The sequence below is a fragment of the Corvus moneduloides genome, chromosome Z (genome assembly GCF_009650955.1).
Source record: "Corvus moneduloides isolate bCorMon1 chromosome Z, bCorMon1.pri, whole genome shotgun sequence".
In the NCBI taxonomy this organism is placed as follows: Eukaryota; Metazoa; Chordata; class Aves; order Passeriformes; family Corvidae; genus Corvus; species Corvus moneduloides.
This window is the reverse complement of record NC_045511.1, coordinates 47,943,666-47,967,696: the sequence shown is the minus strand read 5'-3', so window position 1 is coordinate 47,967,696 and position 24,031 is coordinate 47,943,666.

Genomic DNA, 24,031 nt, shown 5'->3' with positions numbered 1-24,031 from the left:
AGTCTGCTAGTCCAAATATCTTTCAAAAAACTTCCTGTTTTGGGAGAAAGGCACTGATTTCTTTTACTTCCAGGTAAGTGTTATCCTGACCTTCTTTTCCCTAGTGGTTGGAACAATTGCTTGGATGAAACTAAATTTTGACAAATACAATATAGTTGCAATCTAGCTGCTGCCTGACTAACACAATGGACCTTAATAGCTTTACCAAGAGCAGGTAGGCGGTCGTTCTTTATCAGTCAGGGTTAGAAAAAAGAAAAGTTATATATTGTTGTGGACATCAGCGTTCCCTCCTTCATAGCCATAAACAGGGCTTTTTGGTTCTTTTCTTTTCTATTTGTTCGGTTATTTGGTTGTTTTGTCTTTTTGTTGTGCCTGTGGTTTTTTATTTGGTTGTGGTTTTGGGGGTTTTTCAGTTTAGTTGGTTGGTTTGGTTTTGTTGTGCTTTTGTTTGTTTGTCTGTTTTTTGGGGGGCAAGTTCACAGTGACAGAAAGAGAAATTATGTGACTGGATCTGTACTTGCATCTTGGCTGGATCTCCTTGACCCTTGGGTAGAGGGCCATCACATCCTATGAGCAGCCACAGTCAGGAGTTGAGCCCTAAAGTCTTCACACCTACATGCTCAGTTCCCATTAAAGGTGGCTGGAAAAAGACAGCCTGCTCCTTTGTTCAGGTCCAGGTACTTCGGCTGTATTTTCCAGGATAATCTTGAGCCTGTAGTGGGAATCTCTGACCTTTGTTTGATTTCGTCATTGAGAGCAAGCAACAACCTTCTAGAAGCACAGAAGGTTTTATTGATTCAGAAATAAATGCTAATCAGTCATTTTCTGAGACTTGTGCATTCTGATATAATTATACTGCTCTTTTTCATGATAACATTTGCACCAATAATAATGATTCCTGTAAAGTGCATTACAGCTAATTGAAGAACAGGCAAGATAAACTTGTGGTGAAAAATTTAAAATTCTCTGTGCAGTGGTCTGAAGTCAAAATAATACTTTATTTTTAATTTCCTTATACTTTATTTGTATCACTGTGTTACTGTGTTACCTATATTTAACTTTTCATGACATTACAAATGGACTCAGCATTCTTGTTTTTAATTCAGATTTGTAATACTCCAAAATTCAAGGAAGTTCAACTCTGGGAATACTGTTTTGGCTTTTATGAAGAACAAAATTCAAATCTGACTTTAGGTTCTGACATAGCTGGTGGTTAGGTATTCCATTTGGTCTGGAAAATTTCCTCTTATGATGTAGTTACAGGACTTGCATTTCCACCACTTTGCGTACTTATAACTATGAAATATTAACAAGATGTTTTTATTCTGATCTGTAAGTGATTTTACAATGGAGGGGACATTTCACATCTATGTTTTGTGTTTATATAATACATACTTATAAATATTTGGCAGCCTATGTGAAGGCGTGGTTATCCTTAAAATAAAAATGTTTCTCCATGGAGTATCCATTCAGCTTTTAAATGCCAGGCTTGCAGCATTCATACAGAAGAAAATTCTCTGGAAGTGAGGTTGTAGTGTCATGTCTTCCTTAGTGTTATTCAACATAGCTGAGTGAGAATGTGCACACACAAAATCATCAGAGCCAGGAGGTGAAATGTATTCTCCAGAAAGTCCTCATCTCAGAATTTGTCAGTGAGCAGAGAGTGAGACCTACCAGAAACCTGCTTCTCACTCTCCCAGTAGCTCTAAGAGCACAGTAGTTGCCTGCTGAACCTCTCATCTCTGAGAAGAGTGGAAGCCAGTGCACTGAGGATACACAAATTTTGGAAAAATGCATACCTTTTTTTTCCCTTGTGCCCAAAGATCAGCCAGGCAATTTAGAGGTCAACAGTGAATATGTAGTAATTTAAAAGATATCAACAGCACTTTCAGCTGTGACTCCAAGACTGAAAACTACTTGTCACAGGGAGAAATTTTATTGCCACTTAAAACATTTTTAAAAGGTAGAATAATATATAAGCATTGCTATAAGTATTATATAATACTTGCCACACAATACCCTTGATCACCGAATGACACAATCATTCGGGTTGGAAGGGACCTCTAGGATTATCATGTCCAAGCATTAACCCAGCACTGCTGAGTCTAGCACTAAACCATCTTTAAGTGCTATGCCTACATGTATTCTAAATACTTCCAGGGATGGTGCTGGATTGCGTCCAGACAACGGCAGTGAAGCTGGTTAAGGATCTAAAGTGCAAGTCTTATGAGGAGCAGCTGAGGGAACTGGAGGTGTTTAGCCAAAAGAAAAGGAGGCTCGGGGGAGACCATATCTCTTTCTACATCTACATGAAAGGAGGTTGTACAAAGGCAGGGGTTGGTCTCTTCTTCCAAGTAACAAACCATAGGACAAGAGGAAAAGTCTTCAAGTTGTGCTGGGGGAGAACTGGATTGGCTATTAGGAAAAATTTCTTCTCTGAAGGTGTTACCACGCACCAGAACCGGCTGCCCAGGAAAGTGGCTGAATCACCATCTGTTGGAGGTCTTTTCCAACATAAGTGAATCCAGGATTCTGTTATTCATGGGCCCATCTCTTTTCACAATGAACAGATCTAGTGGGGTGCATTCCCTAGCTGGCTCATTCAACAGCTGTGTTGGGAAGTTACCTTCCACATGGTCCAGCAATGTCCTGGACTGTTTCCTCTCTGCTGTATTGTATTTCCAGCGTACATCTGGTAAACTGAAGTTCAGCATGAGAACAAGGGCCAGCTATTGTGAGATTTTCACAGCTGCTTTTAGGATACTTCAGCCTCTTCATCCTGGTTGGGTGGTCTTTAACAGACTTTCACCTTGATATCTGCCTTTTTAATGGTTGGCTTTCTCTCAATCAAATACTGAAATATTAATTTCCTGAAGTGTAGTTACTTAATTCTAAGAGCATTAATAAATAGCTTTAAAAATAATTTTTAATAAAAATGTTTGTTTTGCATGTCTTGGGATAATCAAATTCTATGGGGTAGTGAGGTGTTCTGCTTCTGCCTCATAATTTGCCATTATTATTATTATTATTATTATTATTATTATTATTATTGTTTTATTATAAAACTGCACCTCCTTCTAGGTCTCACTGCTTAATGAACGTGCTCGTTTGCACAGAACATACCAGTCCATGAGAAACCAGGCGGACAAATCTTAGCCTTCTACTACGGACATCTTTTAACATGCAGAAAATGATTTGTTTTAAGTAAAAATGTTGGGAAAATGTTGCTGCCTGTTCTGAGCTTCCCCTCCCCCAAGACATGTGCTCTGAGCTCCTTTGTTCCAAGCGCGGGCAAAGCCAAATGTAACTCAGACTCTTCAGCAGTGTCTGATTGGCCGCTCACCCCGGGTCCGCCCCCAGTCCTCCCCTTTCCCCTTCTCCTAATAAAGATGGTCGAGGGGAGGAAAACGCCCTCTCTCAGCTCAGCGACTTTCCTGTAAACATCTCTGGTTGTCTGTCTCATTTGAAAGCTTCTAACTGCAGGGAATTGAGTGGGCAGGGAGCTATATTTCTCCCTCTTTGCTTCTGCTGATGGTATTTGCTCTGCAGCTGATTCAGGTACCAATTTTAGAGCTACTAAAGTGCTAGATCGCCCTTGCTACCTCTCAAGGCTGCTCGAGGCTTTCTAAGGCATTGAAATACAAGCGCTAGCCGGTATAAAGCTGAAAAGATACCTTCCACAGGAAAAGTTGATCTTTTGCTCTGTCTTATTTTCCTTTTACTGGACTGTTTCAACTCATTGCTTACTGAGGTGTAGCATGCTGTACTTTTGTTTACCAGGATAAGTTAAGTGACTGAAAACTTCAGTCCTTAGCCTGGTTGTAGAAGGCAGCATTCAAATATCAAAGGTTGTACAGTTTTGTCCTACAAGGTCTAACTCTAGGAAGGAAGAATAACATAATTCAGTTTTTGTGACAAATAGGCCTTTCCCACACTCCCAGAAGCTGCCAGCAAGAGTGGTGGGTAGGATGATTCTCTCAGTGTGTCTGCTGGGACTTGCACAGAAGCCCACACATGTTTCACTCTATTGACCTGCCCTTGGTTTGAGCCAATGACCCGGAGGCTAGGATGCTACATGTGTTACCCATCACTGGCCCAGTGAGCTCATTAACAAAGTCCATCTCCACGTCTCTGTATGTTTAGTGACAGATTTTCAGTTGATTGCTTCCCACTACCTCAAGGATTAATTTCATACGAGGTAACAGCCTGGGATTTTAGGGTGCCTGCGAGTCTAGAAATGTTGGTCTTCCCTTGCCTGTTGTCTTTTGCACTGTTCTTGAGCAGGACAAATGTGGTGAAAAGACAAAAATACCCCATGATGAGTAAATACCCACAATGCCCTGCACTGATGCGGCAGCAATGAATTTAGAGCTTTCACACTTCTGAAAAATGAAATGTTTAGTCCTGCTGTTAGACTGGTTGAAGGCTTCTTCAAACAATCACCAATATATAAGTATTATATTGCAAAGCACTGGTAATATCAGTGATGGTGTGACCCACTGGAATAGAAGCAACCTACATCAAGCACGCTTTGAAAACAACATGCCAGCATAAAAGCTTGTCTCCTGCAGGAAATGGATTGTACAATAGCTTATCTGTCAGAGAAGAGTGCACCAGAGAAAGAGGGAGAAATAAAAATAATAAAACCCACTCCTGTGTAGAACTTCAGAAACATGGCACTAACAAAGACTTCCCATTCCATACAGAATTAGTGCTGGCAGAGGCAGCTCGCAGGGCTGTGGGTGTACTCAGCTGTGCAGAGCTGATTATAGAAGATGAAAGAGACTGGCAATTTATTTCATCTCACACTGAAGCACTGCTGACAACTGAAAGTGAGGACAGAAGGATTCATTTGTTCAACTTCTGTTTTAGAAAGCAGGCTTCAAATGATACCACAGAGAAAGTTGAGGGAAATGCTGTGGTGTAATAAAATGTCTATTTTTTAATTTGCTGACTCCAAGATTTATGTTTTCAGCTATTGGGGGTTTTTGGCTGGGGGAGAGCAGATATTTGAGAAGCCTGAAACATTGTGCTGCTGGTGAAAAAAGTCGGTGGTATTGGCCCAACTTAATACGTGTAATAATACATTACATGTACATGCTAGTTTGCAAACGGGAAAGCAATATATAGATATGTACACATCTTTATGTAAAACAAAACTAGGAACACGTAACACCTATCTTTCTATTACATTGTACTGTGGTCTCGGGAGTTTTATAATCCCTTCCAATGCTGAGATGTTTAAATGGGGATACTTAATTGCAGTATTAGCATTTATTCAGCAATCATAATAGTGAATAATTCCTGGCAAATTGGATGGCATATATTTTACACTTCATTTTTCATGCCTAGAGTCTCAAGGATAGATGGTAGGAACCCTTCAGTAGGGGACAAGTGTTCTGGCTAAGTAACAGATAGGGTACAAAGACATAGATTGGAGATGTAAGTCAGACCCTGCTTATCCCTCATTTCTATGCCTGTGGCAAGCAGAATAAGAAACAATAGCCTTAAACCACTGGAGAAAAAAGTCACATTTCAAAGGATAAGGACAGAAAAGCATGGGAAAAAAGAGCCGTGGAACTCCCCATACACACACACACTGGAAGTCTTAAAAACAAGTCAGACTCACATCTGTCAAGGCTGACAATAGCATAATTGATTCCGCCTTTGGGCAGGAAGAAAACTAAATGATATTCCATAGTTGTCTGTGTATGTTGGTTGTTTTCAAGGACTTCATCTTTATTTTTAAATTGTGGTTAACCAACTGTGTTATTTACCTTCAGTTCTAAAAAACAGCCTTAATATGTAAGAGTCAGAAGAAAGGTCTGCTGAAAAGGTTGTTACAATGAAATCTGGTTAAAATCTTATCACGTATTCTCAGTACATCCTGAACAACATTGTGTATTTGCAGCGATGGTAATAACTTTTGGAACACCTTCTTGAATAGCAAAAGGTACAGTTGATGAGTCACAAAGTGTCCAGAAACAGAAAGGTTAGAGCTTTCAAGGATGATACTTTTTGGTGCTGTGACCCATAGAAATAAAAAATATGGTGCTAGCATTCATAATGACAGGCTGCCAGGTAAGCAGCCATTACTTACTCAGTATTTTAACTTACAAAAATCAGTTAAATGTAGTCATCCAAATATTCTGGTTTTGCTTTGTGAACCTTCTGTTCAGTATGCTTTGGTGTAGCAGGAAAAACACAGATGGATGTCTGAGTAGGCAACAGGTCACTCACAAATGAAATCCAGTTCTGCTTTGCAAAGCAAGGAACATCAGATGAAACAGCAGCTTGGCATAAGCAGGTGATTAACTATATAAAACAAGCTGCTTTATGTGAACTGTAATGCTTCCCCATTTGCTGTTGTCATGCCATGTCCTTCCAAACCCGACTGCCTGATCCTGTTGCAACTCTCCTCTGAAAGCAATGCCCAAGAAAAAATAAAAGGCAAGACAGAGTTCCTTTTGTTGTTTCTCTGCCTTCTTAATAGAGAGGGCTGGATTTAGCAATGACAAAATGTAGAGGAGAGGAGAATCACACACCTGTTAACAACTCAGTGGTTGTAGTAGTAGCACACATGCTACTGCCCCTCGCAGCCAGCACTAGGGTTTCATGGCAGCGTTCAGTAAACCCATGCCTAATACATCATGATTCACCCCCAGGCCACACACCAGAGTATAACATTTTAGTCTTGTTATTTTTATTAAAATTCTTCATACAAACTGAGCAGCCTTTGCTAGTCCTGAGATGTGGATCAGAAACACGGGGACAGAAGGTTGCCTGGTACAATGCTGCGCAGCTGGGCTCAATGTGAGGGAGACATGACCTTTTTTGTGTCAGCTGAGCATCTGGTAGATTTTAATCTGTGTTTTGGCCTGTTGGTCTGACCCAACTGTGCTCTTAAGTCAGCAGTAACTACCTCAATATCTTCATGTCAATATATTGAGGAATTTATATTATGTATTCTGCTGGCTACTTCTAGGTTAATAATTTTCTTTCTAAATCAACATTTGAGAAAATGACTTGAAGAAGAGAAGCTTCTGCATGCAAATAATAAGAATACAGATTATGAATCTGGATGGCAGTAAGTACTAACTGCAGACAGCATCCATTTAATTGACATATTTTCTTTGTAGATGGTCTGTTTGATTTGCATGTTGACCATAGCAGATGACTGGCTTGCTACTGTTTGCATTGTTAACACCATATTATAAAGTATATATGAATTTCGAAAAATGACTAGATGGTAAAGTGTCATTTCCAGCTAAAGGAATATCCAGTTCTAATGAATGCTGTTTCATGAGGAAATGTGTTCATAACAGTTTATTTCAGAATATGTATAACAATATTATCAAGCAACAGTGTATCGGTAGTAGCTGCTTTTGAAGAACTACAGGGGATGCTAACAAAATTAGTTTTCCAACATAGTTTTGGACAATATTTTTTTATTAATTAAAAACCAAGCCATACTTCATATAGTTACTAACTACCTTAATTCATTAGATATAAAGAGCAAATTTTCTCATGTGAAAACCATAATGTTCAGCTCAAACAATAACGTAGGTGGTATCAATATAAGTCACATCAGACAAACATTCATGTTTCAAAACAGTAGTTTCATCACTGACATGGTGTGATGCTCTCTGATGAAGGACCCTGTCCTTCATCACAAAAACATAAAACTAAATTGTCAGAAAGCTATTTCTCTTTTATAGCCGATGCTTCCTGGACTGTGCTGTAAATTTCTGTTTTGAGGGTGAACAAATGAACACAGGAGCCCCACAAGCCCTTTACCTACAGTGAGCCTGGCAAAAGTTTGTGAGTCTTTAATCTCTACCTGCAACTAAATCTAACCCTATGTCAAGGCACGACAGGGAAGCAGTAAGGAGTTGGTGTCCTTGTACTCACTCCCATTGTCCAATTCTTGCTATCATATTTGGAAGTTGTTGACCTATACTCTATAGAAAAGACCTGCAGACTTCAAAACTCCATATTCATATCAATCCATGGCATATGGAATTAAAGATCATGCTTGCTTTTTTCTGTGAACTATGTATTGTGGGTAAACTATGGAAAAAAACCCTACAGTGACGGTTGATTTCATCACGATTAAGTCAGTGTTATCAAAGAAAGAAGAAAACAACCGAGATCGTGAGTGGCAGAAAAGGGTTATTTGAAAGGTGACCTCCCAGAATCTACTTGTTTGGAAGGGAGCAGGCACCTGTTCTGCCTTTAAATATGTAGGTAAGGGAAGGGAATTCAAAATAATATATAGCACAGAGGTGCCAAATAGTAAAATAGCCAGTCCATTACCACTGAATCTTTTCAAAATCTCAGCATCCTGAGACTACTTCTGAAAGATGACAGACTGGTAAGTCTGAATGTACTCTCTGCTGGAGATTCATTTAGAAAGCAAACTCATTGCAATGTGGTTAGAAAATACATTAGCCTCTCAAAAGACATAGGAAGCATTAAAGGGAGAAATGAGTTTCTTTTTCTACTGTTTTTCTTTGCAGTGTTAACCTTGAAAGAAAAAGGTACATAGGTACAAAGGAACAAAACATAGAGGACTGTTCAGAGCTAAGGAATATTTCACTATAAAAGACTAAATGTGTTTATGCTGTCACCGCCCTTAATTCCAGATGAAACAAGTGTGTCTGATTTTTACCCTAATATGATGTCTATTCCTTTAATATCTATAAACCTTTGCATTATATACCGGCATAATGATTATACTCTAAAAACACAGAAGCATGAGAGGAGGTAATTTGTTACCTATTTAAGAAATTAATTTCATATCTTTTGAAGAAGCATTGTAAAAAGCTGTCATTCAGGGCACTAACTGTCATATTACATCCTGAGGCCTTAAAAAGCTTGAATTGTGAATGTACTGATGCTCAGACCTTCAATAAACAGTGCCAAAGTAAAATAAAATACAGGCATCTAAAATTTTGCAGCTCAGTGTGTTTTCATAAAATAACTAGGAAGCAATAATTTGAATGAATTCTAGAAAATATCTGGTCCGAGTTAAGCTGATGGTGGTTTGGAAAATGTCTGAATACTGTGTAACAAGTTCTGACCTTTCCAAATATGTTTGAACTCACTTACAAGAATGAACATTTGCTGAAAAATGAAGCAGGTGTGGGTATTATTTTCATAATGTTGACATTATTGTTCTCTTTCTGAACTCTAGCAATTGTCATCAAGCAATGCAGGAGTCTCTCTGTGCCCAGAAGGTATAGGACTAGTTAAAAATGAAATTATTTTACTTATGGATTGGAGACTGTGATAATTGTAGGGCAAAAAATGAAGTATTGGTCAGTTAATATGGAAAGCTGCGTAGCAGAGAAAGGTCTGGGATAACTTATGTAGGAAATTATCCACAAAATTTTAAAATACAAAGGGGAAAGAGTCATTGCGGAATTTAATTAGTCTGTTGTCCTCTCACATGTTAAGTATTCTTTCAAAAAGGTTATCTCTGGCAGGAACTCCAGTGAAAAAGCCAGGCATCTTCCAGGATTTAGCTCTTGATCACTCCCACAGAGAAGCACATATGAGAGAATGAGGAATAGTCTAGTGGGTAGAATGTAAGATAAGGACTTAGTTTTGCTGGAAATTTTGGCCCAATTCCCAGTCCTATTATAGACTGCAGCTTTGAAGAAATAATTTAATTATTTAATGCCTCAGTTTTCTGTCTATTTTAGTATGTATCTACATGCCAGAAGCATCAAAGGGTGAGCTCTGTTAGCTGCTGGAAAGGGCTGAAGTGCCTGTATAACAATGCACGTAATATAGGAGAAAAATGGGAACATTTAGAAGTCAGTATGCAGAGGATGAGAAAATTGAAGTTTTTCTGTGCTAGGACTAAAGGACAGACTACCAACGGTGACATGTTGTGAGTTTTTGCTACAGGCCATGTGATCAGGAGGAGGAAGTAGAAGAGGCCCTTTACAGACAGCAATAACAACAGCATCAGTCACTGGTCCTGGTTCTCATGGGGGACTTTAACTACCCTGACATCAGCTGAAGGAGCAACACAACAAAACAAACAGTCCAGGAGGTTCCTGGCAAGCACTGACTATAACTTCCTGACACAGATGATGAAGGAGCCATTGAGGAAAGATGTGCTGCTGAACTTCACCTAACAAGAAGGAAAGGTCATCTTGTAGCTGTGAAGCCTGGAGACAGCCATGGATATTGTGAGCATGAGATTGTGGAGTTCAGTATATTGTATGGAGGAAAGAGGAGAGGAAATGAGATTGCAGCCATGGACTATGGGAAGAGCTAACTTTAATCTCATCAGGGCTCTTCTTGAAAGAATACCATAGGACCAGGCCCTGGAAAGAAGTTTGTTCTAGGAGATATGATTAGTATTCAAGGCTCACTTCCTCCAGGCTCAAGAGTTCTGCATCCCCATGGACAAGAAACAGCAAAAGGGACAAGAGACCTGCATGGATGAACAAGGAAATCCTGTTAAAACTCAGACATAAGCCAGAAATACACAAGGTGGAAGCAAGGATGACTATTGGGACATTGTTGGAGTATGCAGAAATGCAGTGAGGAAGACAAAGGCCTATCTGGAACTAAATCTGGCCAAAGATGGCAAGGACAACAAGCAGGCCTTCTTCCAACACATCAATAACAAAAGGAATACTAGAGAAAACACAGGCTTTCTACTAAATGTAACAGGGACCCTTGAAACAGCGTCTGCAGAGAAGGCAGACATACTGAACTCTTACTTTGCACTGATCTTCACTGACAGGGCCAGCTCTCAGGAATCCCTGACCCAGAGAACAGGGAGATGGATTGGAGGAAGGAAGATTTTACTTTGATTGAGGTGGATTGGGTTAGAGACTGTTTAGTCAAACTTGACATCCACAAGTCCATGGGCCCTGATGAGATATACCCATGACTGCTGAGGGAGTTGGCAGACACAATAGGAATGCCACTGACAATCATCGCTGAAAGGTGTCAGTCAGGGGAGGTGCCTGAGGACTGGAAGAAAGCAAATGTTAGATCAGTTGTCAAACACAGCAGGAAGGAGAACCCAGGAAACCACCAGCCAATCAGCCTCCCCTCAGTCACTGAAAAGGCAGAATGACACTCTGGAGGCTGTCTCTAAGCACGTGAAAGATGAAAAGGTGAGCAAGATTCAACATGGACTTGCCAAAGGGAAATAGTGCTTGACCAACCTGATTGTCTTTTATGAGTGGACAACTGTCTGGATAACTGAGTGAAGGGCCATAGATATTGTCCACACAGACTTCAGCAAGGCTTTTGTCACTGTCTCCCAGGATGACACTCTCATAGGCAAGCTCAGGAAGTGCAGACTGGATGTGCTGATGGACAGTGAGATGTACTGACAACTAGCCGAATGGTGGTCTCAGAGGGTTGTGATCAGAGCAGAGACAGCTGAGAGAGGACCTTATCACAGTATCTGAGGGCAGAGTGGCAGAAGGATGGGGCCAGGCTCTCTGCAGATGCTAAGCAACAGGAGAAACAATGGGCAGTAACTGGAACACAGGAAGTTCCACCTGAACATGAGGAAAAATTGCCTTACTGGATAACTGAGCACTGGAACAAATTGACCAGAGGGGTTATGAAGTTTCCTTCTCTGGAGTTACTCAAAAACTGTCTGGACACATTTGTAAGTAATGTCCTGAAGACTGGACTCGCTGACATTGTGGTGGCTTCCAGTCCTACCCATTCTGTGATTCTGTGATTAAAGTGATCTAATTTCCTTGAGCCAGAATAATGAGAACAATTCTAAATGGAAAGATGGAGAAAAGGAATGCATAGAACAAATCTGGTCCTTCTTAGTATTACTCATATGTGTAATACAGCTCTGAAATATTATTGCAGCATCAAAGCAATTCCAAAACATTTAGCAGTACTTGAAAATGAGTGCCAAAACCACAATTATTTTCTATACATTGGCCTCCGTCTCACCCCAGATTGCTCTTTTATATGCCGTAATAAAACCAGAAAAAAATAAATTAGACTGAGAAGCTATATAAGCCTTTATATATTCCCTTTCTTTTACTGGCATCTTAAAAATCTTTTTCTGTGTGGGCTGATGTAGGTGCCTGCTTATGTCTAACCCTTTTATAGTGCTTTGTCCTCATACAAATAATCATGAAAGCACATCAAATAATAACAGCAGGGGAATTACTGTACTGTCAAATGTTCCCATCAAGCAACTAGAGTGTAGTCATCATTATAATCATTTTGAGATGTTGAATGTAGTTAAACCAGCAAGCTCAGCTCCTCTGAAATCTCTGAAGCTTTTCTCCTAAGAGTAAAGTAGCTTTCAACTATAAATAAGGATCAGTAAAGTGTACCAGAAAAAAATCATCTATGTTGTTGAATGCACTTATACATAAATGTACATATATGTTTAGTTACACAACCGTGAAAGAGGTATTTTTTACAGGCTTAAATGTTTTCATATTTTCTTTTTTTACTTTAAGGTTTTCGATATTATTACAGGTGAAAATGTGAAATGTACCAAGAAGGACACTCCTGCTTTAGTCCTTCCCCTTAATTTTGACTGCTGCAACAAATACAGTTATGTGGAGAAATGTTAAATTTATTAGAGGATGTTAAGAATTCCAAGTGATATTTGGAGCTAAATGAATTAGTGTAGACAAATCATTGTCCTGTTTTATGTCACGTTGCAACAATTTGTGCAATGGAATTATATTATTCTACCTCACAGACCTGCAGTGAGATTGAAAATGTAATTGTGACTCCCTTTAAAGAAGGAAAATTATCCAAATGTGCCAAGTGTTACGTGAGTGCTGTTGTTAAATTAGTATTGACTTTAACCTCTGATTTCTAAAGGTATTTGAAGCTGCATTTGTCAATTTCTTCCTGAAGACTCATTTCATTTTCTTAATTTCTGCTTTGAGAAAATTTCATTTGTGACTCTCTGTTTTCAGTAAACTTCCTTTTTTTCCCCCCCTTTGTCTTCACTTTACCTCTGTTAGCTAAGTTTATTTTTTTAAGCTCTGCCCCCAAACAGCCCAGATTTCTTTCTCTACATCTCTGCTCACACTCCAGGAAATATTTTGCTCTAAGCCTATTCCAGTTCTCCAATCTTTCTTTGAGCTTATGACAATAGTGTTACAAGCTTACTTCTGGCTCGTTCCCTCAAGTTCTCCACAATTCTTATTCCATACAGATGGGAAGAATGTGTTGGGAAGGAAAATGTCATACGACACACCAGCTACACCTTAAAAATGTCTGAGATACACAGCATTTTTGTTAAGGTGATCTGCAAATGCAGACAGTTCAGATATGGTAAGTCTCAAAGAATGTTATCTGTTTTCTGGGCTAAATAGTTTAGTTCTTGCACATTAGTCAGTCTGCAGATATGGGTACAATTCCCTCTGCATTTTTAGTATGTATTTCTGACATGCCCTCCAAGTTCTGTCTGTTTAGTGCTTAAAATACTAATGGGAAGAAATAGATTGCAGAGATGAGCCTATAATGTCTACAATTCACCATAATGCATGTGGCATATCTTTTCTCACCTTTTAGAAGGTGTTTCAGTGACCCATATATTTCACAGAATATACCACAGAGTGCTTACTGTAAAATATTATGATAAGGCTTTTAACAGCCATTGTAGAAGTAGATGAATGGAGAGAAGCATAAATGAATGGCACAAGTGTACAGTATCTCATTCTTAATTTTTATTTTATCAACAGTACTGACAGTTCATAAAAGGTGTTGTAGTCACAAATATATATTATAACTCTACTAGTCTAGTGGAATTGAGCTCCTTCAGAAAATGTAAGTCATTTATTTACTGGAGTCACAAAGGTAGCTTGGACTTTCTCTAGGTGATGGTTGTAGTTCTGAATTCACAATGAAAAAAAAACAGTAGTAAAGGTGTTGGGAAGCAAATTATATACACATTGTTTTACTGCTGTGCCTGTAGCGTGTTGTCATGTACATCTAAAAGAGGAGATTGAGAAGAACAAGAACAAGCCCTTTGATTTTGCAGCTCTGCAAATCCTTACCCAGATGTGTGACCAAGAAACCTGACTTACAGCCAGGTTTTCAAAATTCTATTTTTATGTTGCCGTGAGAAGCAGTCATTATTTTGATTTCCCTTATATTCACTGAGCACAGAGCAAATTTATACCAGTCCCCTTCAGACATCTAACATTATGTCTCCAAGTTAAGATCCTAATTGCCCTTAAATAGTATCTTATTCAGGAAAAAGAGAATTTGTAGGTGCATTCAGATGGTGATTCAGAGCTGCACAGTGCTGACTAGAACTTTGGAGGTGACCAGCCCTCTGCAGTTATATTACAGGTAGCCCAGAGTGAGTGAAGTTCCTGGCTTTGGTGTCTCAGAAAGGTACTTGAGGTTGGGTCATGTGAATCACCTCTGTGCCTGCTCCTGCATTCCCTGAAAGCATTGGGAATTCTTTTGTTCATTTGAATAGAAGTAAAAAGAGCTTGAGATCTTGCTCCTCTACCCAGCCTATGTGCAGAGTTTAAGATATACCTTAAATTTGATGACCTATTTTTTTCTGCATTTCAAATTAGTCCTTTTTTTAAACTTCAGCACTTTCAGCTATTGCTACTGAAATGACAGTTTCTTTTTTGAAAACTCATTAGTAATGTTTTGAAACACTCTGTTTACAAAAGCTTTCGTCTTATCCATTAGAACAAATGAATTACTTATCTGATTTCAGAATATATGTAAGGTAAGCTTTACAGATCCCATTAAATGTTAAAAGCTGTTTTCAAGAAAACTGTGCCTGTCTTCAAGCTCTCAGCTCACAGTGTGCTTTCCCCACATCTTCAGATTTGTGACGTACACCAGTGAAATAAAAAAAAAATTCTAATTTGAAATAGGTCAGTTTAAAGGTGAAATCCTAAGACTGGTTATTTTAATTCTCTGGTGTTCTCAACAAAGTTCAGGAAGGTTGAGAATATAATATGGGAAAAAATGCACTGAAGTACAGAAAAGATTAAGTGAGTGAACTGTACAGTCATGACCCCTGTATATAATAGAAATATTTTCTGTGCAAAATTAAGACTGCTGTTAGATGTACATTTACGGATTGACTGCAGATATATGCAGCAGTGTAATTTTTGTTCACTCTGACTTTTCTACTGCTTGATTAAAAGACTAGACATTTTCCCCTGAGATGCACTCTTCTGGCTAATGTGCTGTAATTGCAATGGAGTGCTTAGTACAGCAGCAATGAGCACTATTCTGTAATAAATTTAGGTCACCGCAGAGTTCATAATGTAGTCCATAGCAACAGAAGATAAAGTGATGGTTAGTTCATCTCTAGCTTTTAGCTGCACTGTCACTGATTCTCCTGTCTAATTATACTATTAGAACTAAATGTACACAAATTGTCCAAGTCCCAAGGTCTCTTCTTTCCTTCTGTATATGTAATATTTCAGCAAGAGAAAACATAATGTGGCAGTATTACAACAGAAATGCGAACCAGAAGAATTCTTAGGCAAGAAAAAGACAATCACATTTTACCATGGAGCATTCCTTTCCCATTTCCATATAATCTCTCGGATCAATATTTTTGAAATCCTTTCATTTTTACAAACCCCTACAATTATGTTTTATTTTTCTAGAAAAAAGCAGACAAATTTGTACAAGGCTTTCAGAACTCTTGATTGTAATTGCTAAGTTTGCAGTTTGGAATGAGTTTGGGGAGCAAGCACTTTGCTACGAGTTTTTTCTCTCTGGTTATTTACTTGACCTTTTGCTTGAGAATATTTTATTCATTAAGCTTGTTTGCAAAGTGGCCATTCAGATTAAATCCTAGCTTCAGGCCATTTACAAGTTTTTTCACTTCAAAGTTTTTTAAGTTTTATTGTTTCCCATCTGATGTACATAAACACTACTACCACTAAATGCCTATTTCCTGCATTAGGAGTAGGAGTAGGACTGAAATACTTTACCATGGCTTGCATAAAACTGTACATAACAAACTTTTGCTTCATTTAGTTATGTATTTTAATCTCTTGTTGTTGCAGTGATGATGTTTACTGATTGCCATATCTCTCATGAAAGGATTTATGCAAAATTTCAAAGCGTTGAAGCACAAACATAAAGCAGTGGGATCTGAAAAAATCTGGAGGTGGGGTTAGGATTTAACTTTAACATATATTATACTTAAAACTGGGAACAACAAACTGCAGTGGATTACAGAATTTGGACACACTTTTTGTTAGCTTTGAAGACCTTAGCCTTAAGAATCTCAAATATTTTTAGGAATTGAATACTAGCTGTATGCAGTGCCATATAAGATTGTTGTAATTGTGAATGTCAAGAACAATAGCATTCATCTTATAAGAATATGAAAAGCAGAAAGATATGTGTAAATTGTCTACCAAAACAAGGTCATTGGATTGCATCTCTCTTAGATCTTTGATCTGTGACAAAAACCGAAATATTGTGTCTGCATAATTAGGGTGCACGTTTTTAAGGGAATGTAGGGAAGCTGAAAATTTCTCACCTGTAATCTCTAATATCTTGAGAATTCATGATATCATCTGGAATTGCATTGCAATACTGTTCCCATGTAAATTCCCAAGATGACACTTTTAAGAATCCATAAATTTAAGTATTTTAACCAACATTTTTGTGAGAGACTGAAATGTTAGTGGTTAATGACTGAAAGCAGTCCTCCATAACTGGATGGCAGGGTGCTTTGCTGAGGTCAGGTTTAACCCTCCCCGTCCCCCAAGGAGAAGGAGATGAGTTTTTGGGTGTGTGGTGGCAATCCCCATGAGGCAGAGGTGGTGAATACCCACCACCAAAGGATACCAGAAGGTTTTTATCATGCTGATTGTCATCCCTTACACACCCTGCCCAATGGAAGGTCACATTCACTTGGGACATTCATATTTACATGTAGCCCTGAGGGTTTCCATCCCTTCTGATGGAGCAGAACTGGCTCCACTACACTGATGTGAGAGACAGCTGTCAAGTCGTAGGAGGAATCATAAACTGTCAAAGACCCTGAAGCAACCCCAGACTCATTTCTGAGGCCTTGCACAAAAGACTGAAATCTCACTCTTAGGGGAAGTACCAGGACTTTCCCACTTAAACCACTGAGCCTATATTATCCCACAGATCTTTTTGTTTTGTGGGCCTCCCCCGCCCCCAACGGATCAAGACTGCAATCATCACTTAGACAAGACTCTGACCATCACTTCACAACAAACAAGTCTTGTTGCAGGATCCATGGATGGTAATATCTTTCTACTCTTTTTTTTTCTTTCTTTTCTCTTATACAGTTTCCAAAGGGATATTTTTATACTTTTATATTGTTATATTACTATAGCTAATAATAACCAAAATGACTACGTACCTGCTTTCCATTGCAACCAAATTCTTTTCTAAAATAAACCCTACATATATGTATTTATAAACTCAAATCATTCAGCGTTGTTTCAGTCAAAGCCACCCCAAAGGATCTAGTAACAAGAACCTGCGTTACCCTTTCCTCAGGGGTGGGTTGAACAACCTCAGAGATGAGGTCCTAACCCTTACTTTTAGGATATTATATGACCAGTGGCCCACTTGACTAAGGTTTCTCTAATTATTCTTCAGTTGTCTCATTGTTTTGCTCACAGCAGAGCATTCTTGAAACGTGTGGACACTAATATCCTTTACATATAAACTATCTTTAGTGAAGTCAGAAAAGCTGCAAGAATTTATGTCAGCTGATGCCTTGATCCACATATTACATGATTCTTGCCTATGAAAAATATTATTGTTTTTAAGACAGTAGAAAAAGCTTTTTGGACAGTCTGTGAAGTGGTGTCCATTTTGGAAGGGAGAGGAAAGATACACTTTTGAAAGACAAATAATGAAAGAAATTACAGTTCTGTTTGTACCTTATTGATATATTTATATGGTGCAGAAAAGAGAGACAAAGGAAAATTTCAAAGACTTTTCAAATCTCTACATTTTCAGAGCCTTTCACCAAACATAGCTCTGACCTGACACTGCAGCCAAATGATTCAAGTAACCCCTATTTAAAACAATACTGAACTGATTATGACTCCTGAGTTTGATTTCAGTTCTATGATGTCATTAACTTTGAGTGAAGCTAGTGAAAGGTACTAAGATCTTGCTGAGATAGATCACAAGCTTTCCATGTCAAGTCACCTCTCTTTCCTGCTTTTAAGAGTAGAGAGTGACTGCTTCAAGATGGCTTTTCCATCCTTACCCTATTTGCTTCCTTTATCTTCCTACAACATTTATTATAAGGTCTTTCTTTCAGGACTGATTTCCCTTGCAGTCCAGCTGTGATTACAGTTCTGTTCTTAAATTCCCTTTCTCCAGATGTCTCTGCTGTCAATTTACTCCTGTTTTCACTCACTCCATTTTTTTTCGCCAGGAAAGGATATTGTTACAGACCTCAAGATTTTTCTTTAGATAATTCTGTCCCAGAAGTAAAGACCATTTCATTCTTGTTTTTACTCTGAGATTAAAAAACAAAACAGAACTTTCTCATTTCAGCTGTAGTTCTATTCCTAAATTTCCACAATTTTCTTGAGTGCCTTCCATCTGCTGGAATTTGTTTCCTACATCAGGCAAGCAGCCCTAATGACAGATGACAAGGCCCTGCTGATCATCTACAGCTTTCTAACTTAACAGCAGACCAAATTTTTAAGATATCTACAAAATAGTCATCAATAAGTCTATAATTGAAGATTTAAAAGTAGACATAGTTTTAGGATAGCAGTTCAGTATCAATTTTTAGGAATAAAAAGTTCTAGGGAAAGTTTTAGTTTCTGGTGCAAGACAGTTGACAACCCTTAAATTTAAGACAGAGTTACACATAATTAAGTCTTCATAAGGTCTTACTACTACAATATAGAATATAATGATAAATTTTGGAATTTAATATCCCAGTGCCTTATCCACTAAAATGATAGACTGAAAAGAGATTACTGTTGGACAAATGTTATGGAAAGAAGAGTAAGTTTGTCACATTATCCTAAGTGAACAAGCAATTGATTTTTGAAAGATATTTTATTGCTCATGGAAGTTATGATTTTATAACAAAGGAAGGAAAACTTTAGTCAAGACAGATGGTGTTGCAGAAAATCATCTGGGTATTTCATCTGGCATTTTAGAAATTTTACATAGTTAAACCTGTTTTGCTGGTTTAAATTTAAAAGGTATCCAAGCCTTTTATGTCACTGAACAAAAGGTGGCTTACCACAACCTTCCATGTCACAGCAAAAAGTTTCTGAAGTCTTTTAGTCTTATATATCTGAGATATTTCTGGAAGCCTGAGAGGAAATTACTGCCTGGAGACAGCCTGGTTTTTTCTGTTTAGAAGCCTTGAAGATGGACAGAATCCAGCATTCCAAACTTCCTATCTGAAGGATGACAAGGTTACAAAAAAGTACTCACCAAACTGTGAGAAGCGGGGAAATACATTTAACACTTGGTGACCAAGTGCTTCTAATGAACCTGCAGAGATTTCAAGATTTTGATAAGTGCTGAGATTAACAGAAATAATTGAGTTGAAGGGTAATAGATGTTTGCTAAACCCACATTCTTCTAAATGTCTTTTCTCCAACATATTGTGACCATCGTTAAAGTATAAATGCTCATGGGTAATTGCTGAACAGAAGTGCCTGTGTGACCAAGCACGGACTTACTGTAAGAATTTTCAGAGAATACAAACTCTGAATGGACAGTAAATGTTATTTAAATACTCTAATGTGTAACACATTGTTATTTGTAAGAATAAATTACACAAATACCTGAAATGCAAAAGAAAATTCTGACTGTATCTGTTGCATTCTCTCACCTAGACATATCACACCCTAAATAATAAGTATTGGCAACTGCCCTGTAGCAAGCAGTCTGATCATCACTCAGAACTGGTTCAGTTAAGCCGAATTCATGGCTTAACCTGCTTTTAGAAACATGTTGGATTTGGGAAATAGTAGCCATAAGCTGATAAGAAAATTTTTCTGTTCTAGTGTTTCTCATAGTGTTTTTACCAACATATACTTTTGTTGCTCTCAGTATTCCACCACTGCTTTCTCTTTGGACCAGTTTATCCTCCTGAGCAATCAACATATGCTTAGGATTAAAATCTCAGGCTTAGCAGCAAATTTAGAAAAAAGAAAGCAAGTGGATCTGAAGTTCATACCTGTTAGGCAAAAATCACAGAGATTGTTAGCAACAGAAGCAGATGTCTATCTCACACACCATGTAGGAACAGAAAATGTTTTTTTTATTGGCTATGCATTGTAAATTCATAGACTTGATCACTGAGATCAGTCACCAAGAGCTTTGACTATCTACAAATTCTGGATTCAAGCTCCATTACCAAATAATTGCCCCTAATTTTTGTGACAAATGTAGACAAATCATGATTGACACATCTCTCCACCCCGACACCCCCTTTGCCCCCTCTCTTACCCTGCGTAATTACCAGCCAGGCTAAATATTCCCTGCAGGCAGGGAAGAGAATCTACTATCAATATTTTGATGATCCATTAATGCAGGTCCTATATGATTGAGTTTCTGTATGTTCACTTGGAATGTAACACTCTGTGACCTTGAAATATGAGCATTAAAGACAGGATACCTTATCTTGCTGCATGTCACTGTCACCAAGTAAAGCTTCTATTACGGGTGCTTTGAAATGAGCTGGTGGTGAAAAGAGAGCCTCTACTGCTAAACCTACCTTAACACAAAGCCTGTGTTATTTATTTACGATGCTACATGAATCATCTGCACTTTCTGTGATAAGCCCAGGGCTGTGTGTCTTTCATTTCAGCTGACATTTTGCTGCCATTTGCCAGGCTAAGTAACTACCGTGCAATCACTCCAAGCTGATGTGTGGTCATTGTTTTGCACAAAATGGACATTTAACTCAACTAAAAGACCTTTTTGAAGAACAAAATTTGACAGGGTAAATTTTGCTCATATATGAGAAGGCAAGTAAGTCTGCAGCAAATACGCTTTTTGTGGTAACTAAAAAGATTTCTGCAGAGAATACTTCTGTACACAAAGTAAAAAAAAAAAAAATCAGTTTTGAGCAAAAAGGATTTCTCAGAGTACTGAAAGGCTTGTATTTGGAATTATATATCCTTAGCCTTGTCTGATAAGATAGTTGAAATCTGCACCTCTTTAAAGACAAAGAGCTATCAGTTCCATACTTTTCAATGTGTTTAAAAGGATCTAACAAAAGGACATTTTTTTTACCTTGTATTTGGGTTTTTCACAGATGTTTAATTATCAAATCCAATGCCAATATTTGATAAACCTACTGCATTTCATTACTTTTTAGCTTGCTTGACAATACTCTAAAATGATGGAATTTCTGGGTATGTTATCCATAGAGAAACTGTACTTTTATCTCTCTAACTGTAAGGCACAGAAAACTGAGCACAATTCAAGGATAAGGAGTTTTGCTTGTGGTTGTTTAGCCACTGAAAAAAATTGCTTACAGGTTTGCTTGGATGCTTTTACTCCTATTTGAGCTGAAAAAAGAAGTAAAACAATAATAATAAAATTCAGATAAAAATGCCCTGGAATTGTCCACAACTGACAAGTAACTTCTAGTTAGAGATTTAGAGACCGCTGGTTAATAATTTATGGGCTTCTTATGCATCACACTACGTGACTTTCACTTTCTTCCTCATGGAGCATATCAAATGTGGGGTGCTACTTGTAGGTCTCGACAAATTTTCCCCATTTTATTTCTCTTCTAATTATTCATTGAATACTGTATGTGTTATGCCGAATTAAGGGGAGGAAACGCAAATAATTCTAGCCTGAGAAAATGCCATCATGACATTCATCATCACTTTGTGACATTTGCTGTCCTCTTATTAAATTGCCTGGCATTTCATGAAACCATGCCCAGACTAATTGCACTTTCATTAACTGTTGTTTTTCCTCTACTAAATTATTTGATAGTATTTTCCTTGCAGGAATGTCAACATGTTTAACAAACTCTAATAACTAAAGCTTTGAAAACTATTCTGATGGGGATCTTTCTTTTCCTCAGCCTAGTCTGACACACAGTTTTTAATGGCAAGACTATGAGCATCCTATCCAGTTGAAACTGATGTTTCTCCTCCCATTTGAGGTCTTCAGTCAATGTAAATTTACAGAGGTGGATCCAGTAATGTCTTTGCCTGACATCAAATTTATTTTCATCTCCCTGCAGGATGCTTTCCATTTTTCAGCTCCAGTGTTACAGTTCACTGAAGGTCACATTGCCTTGCAGAAAGCCAGCATTAGTAGGTTTTTACAGCAGCATTATGCAGGGAAATGTTTGGGGTAAGGTCACCTTAGCAAGGGAAAAGCAGGCAACAGCAGCCCCACAGTGAACCTGCAACACACATGAAACCTACAGGCTGAGCTGCTGCCTTGCCTGCTCTCTTTCAGGAGGTATGACTCAGAGGACCAAGAGGCTATGGGTGAAGCAGCACCATGCACGCTGGTCCCTAGTGCTGGAAGCTGACAGAGGGCTGTGTGTTCTCAGCTCCCCAGCTGTGATGCTGCATGCCTACTTTGCATCACCTCAGCTTGCAGCTTCATGTAGTCCTTCAGGACACACAGAATGCCTGTTTTTTTCTTAAAATTACTTTCTGAGGGGCACTTCTACAAAAAGATTCACACTGGGCCTTTCCAATTTGGACCAGTTTTACAACATACCTTTTGACCCGAGAATTTACTTGAAAATCTCAAATATTAATTCACTGGGAACATATTACTGAGGTAAAAACCAATCTGTGGTAGAAATACTAGTCATTTGTTAGCTATATATAAAAGAAACATGAGTCAAACAAATGTGCTTGCTATCCTGACAAAAATCAATTTCTTTTTAATCTCTGCTATGTTAATTTAGTTGTACTATGAAGGGCAAATGCAAGAAAATCCTTTTGGGTTCTCATGAAGTTTAACAAGGCTCTCTATTTACCAGGTTTCTTTCTCTATAAAACCAAAATTCTGATAACAGCTTTAGCAATTAATTAGAGAGAGTAACCAGGGATATAGTGAGAGATACATAGAAAATGCAGGGACCACTCAACTACAGAATAAAACCACACTACCAACACACTGTGTACATCCCTAACACTGCCTTTTTGTGAAAACAAACCCTGTTTATGAGAATAATATAATCAGATCGCTTCATAAATACAGGTTTGCCAAAGATATCTGTATGGATATACATAGGAGAACGGAAATTATTTTTGGAATAAACTCTTGATTGGTTTATTGGCATTTGACCACTTATCTCTCTCTCACGCACACATCCCCATTGCCCTCATACACATACGCACACACACACCCTTTCGGATTTGTTGACACAAGTCACAATACATGATTCTCCTGTGTCCTGTACTTCTTTTCCATGATGTGGTTTCCAAAACTGTGGTTTGAGGATTTCTGTAAACTGTAAAAATGTGGGGAATCTGAACTAAGTAAGAAATTTTAGTATTTGTCCTCCCTTGTCTTACAGATACATATTATCTTGAACTGTGGGTAACCACGGAGTGAGAGTGAACTTGACAAAATGCAGAGCATCAACATGATATTAAATCTCTCTCAAACATCACAAATATATAGACATTGTTCTGACTTCACAAAATACTTCAGCACATAGAATAACAAGGTAAAAATCTTGTTAAAAGTTTCAACACAGTCAGTGGAAGTGGGTGATATAAGAGCTACTTGAAAGAAAAAAGAGACACCCAATGCTGAAGTTTATAGATTTAATAATTTTACTTCCTGTTTGTAAAAAAAAAAATTCAGGTAGTTGGTTAAAATTTTAGTTGCTTACAGACTCCTCAGTTTAGTCCAACTCCATGGAGCAATATGATCAGTTATATGGTTTTACTTACTCTTCCTGTGCTCTTTCTAACCACATGATTTTCAATACCCTGAATATTTTAGCAACCTTTTTTTCATAAGCAAGGTGTCGGTTTTCACAAAGTAATTGTTTAAGACAGATAATTCCTTGCCTTTTGAGACTTAGTTAAAG